General features: G+C 43.6%; 1 pseudogene; it reads left to right on the forward strand.

The window, feature by feature from the left end:
- The first annotated feature begins 370 nt into the window (after positions 1–370).
- On the forward strand, positions 371–1,867 carry LOC119545111 (annotated as a pseudogene).
- Positions 1,868–2,092: the final 225 nt, after the last annotated feature.

The raw sequence follows: 2,092 nt of genomic DNA on the forward strand, positions 1-2,092 counted from the left end.
GTTGATGTTCTTGAAGAGGCTATTGCCTCTGGGTTTTGGGATTTATCTGGCATAGAATCACTCTGGAGGATTTAAGTTTCTTTAAAAATAAACTTAGTATAATGCAGGCACCAGTATCTCTTTTTGCTCTCTCCAGTGGTGTTCACAAATTCTGCTGCCATGTCCTATCTCACTGATGATTATGAGTCTGAGGCTGCTAATGATCCATATGCTTACCAGGGTGACTGTGATATGCACACAGGAGATCAAAGCAGGACCTGGTTTATGAATATCAGTATGAACAGCAGAACTATCAGGTGATCCCTGAAGTGATAAAAAATTTCATCCAGTATTTCCAAAAGCCATCTCAGATTTTATTGACCAGAAATTTATGAGCTACAGGCCAGTAGGGTCTCCAGTGGTGTCATTGATCAGAAGGTGTATGAGATCCAGGACATCTGTGAGAACAGCTGAAACAAACTGACTGAAAGATTCTTTAAGAATACCCCTTGGCCTGAGGCTGAAGCCAGTGTTCCGCAGGTTGGCAATGATGCTGTTTTCATGATTTTGTACAAAGTATACTACAGGCATATATATGCCAAAATCAGTGGAGGACCATCCTTGGAGCAGAGGTTTGACTCTTACTACAACTACTGCAACCTCTTCAACTATATTCTTAATGCTGATGGTTCTGCTACCCTTGAACTACCCAACCAGTGGCTCTGGGATATCATTGATGAGTTCATCTACCAGTTTCAATCATTTAGTCAGTACTGCTGTAAGACAGCCAAGAAGTTGGAGGAAGATATTGACTTTCTTTGTTCCAGTACCAAAATCTGGAATGTTCACAGCATCCTCAATGTCCTTCATTCCCTTGTAGACAAATCCAACATCAACCAGCAGTTGGAGGTGTATACAAGTGAAGGTGACCCAGAGAGTGTAGCTGGAGAGAATGGATGGCACTCCCTCTACAAGATGCTTGTCTACTTCAGCCTGGAGGGGCTTCTGCACCTGCATTCCCCATTGGGGGATTACTACCAGGCTATCAAGGTGCTGGAGAATATTAAACTGAACAAGAAGAGCATGTATTCCCACATGCCCAAGTGCTAGGTCACCACATACTATTATGTCAGCTTTGCATACTTGATGATGTGTCACTACCAAGATGCCATCTGGATCTTTGCCCACATCCTTTTCTACATCCAGAGGATGAAGAGCATGTTCCAGATGACTACATATAAGTATGAGATGAATAACAAACAGAATGAGCAGAAGCATGTGCTGCTGGCCATTGCCCTCACCATGTACCCATCCATGTTAATGACAGCATTCACCTCCAGCTGTGGGAGAGATATGGGGACAAGGTGCTACACATGCAGAAGGGTGACCCACAGGTCTATGAGGAACTCTTCAGCTACTCCTGCCCCAAATTCCTGTCACCTGTTTGATGCCCAACTATGATAATGTGCACCTCAACTACCATAAGGAGTCTTTCCTGCAGCAGCTAAAGTTGTTTTCTGATGACGTGCAGCAGCAGGTCCAGCTCTCAACCATCTGCAGCTTCTTCAAGCTCTACACCACCATGCCCATGGCCATGCTGGCTGACTTCCTGGACCTCAAAGAGCAGGAATTCTGTATCCAGCTTCTTGTCTTCAAGCACAAAATGAAGAACCTGTGTGTACCAGCAGCATCTCTGCTTTAGATGGTGGATTTCAGTCAGCCTCTGAGGTTGACTTCTACATCAATAAGGATGTAATCCACATTGCAGGCAAGGATCACCAGGTGCTGTGGGGATTTCTTCATCCATCAGATCCATAAATTCAAGGAGCTCAATCAAACCCTGAAGAAGATGGGAGAGAGGCCTTCAGAATATTCACACTTGCATTAGTCAGGAACCTGTTCTGAGACCATTGAAGGTGGGCATTGTTTTCACCACCATGAAGCCTTTATACAGATCAGCCCATCACCCTGTCAAATGAATTGAAATTTATTTGAATTCAGGACAGAAATGTTTTAAGGGGATCTCAGTAAAGGATCTTTGGAGCCAGAAAAATAAATAAATAAATAAACTTAGTGAGTGAAACTTTTATAGAGTCTCAGATAGGGACCCAGG

The sequence above is a fragment of the Choloepus didactylus genome, chromosome 10 (genome assembly GCF_015220235.1).
Source record: "Choloepus didactylus isolate mChoDid1 chromosome 10, mChoDid1.pri, whole genome shotgun sequence".
In the NCBI taxonomy this organism is placed as follows: Eukaryota; Metazoa; Chordata; class Mammalia; order Pilosa; family Megalonychidae; genus Choloepus; species Choloepus didactylus.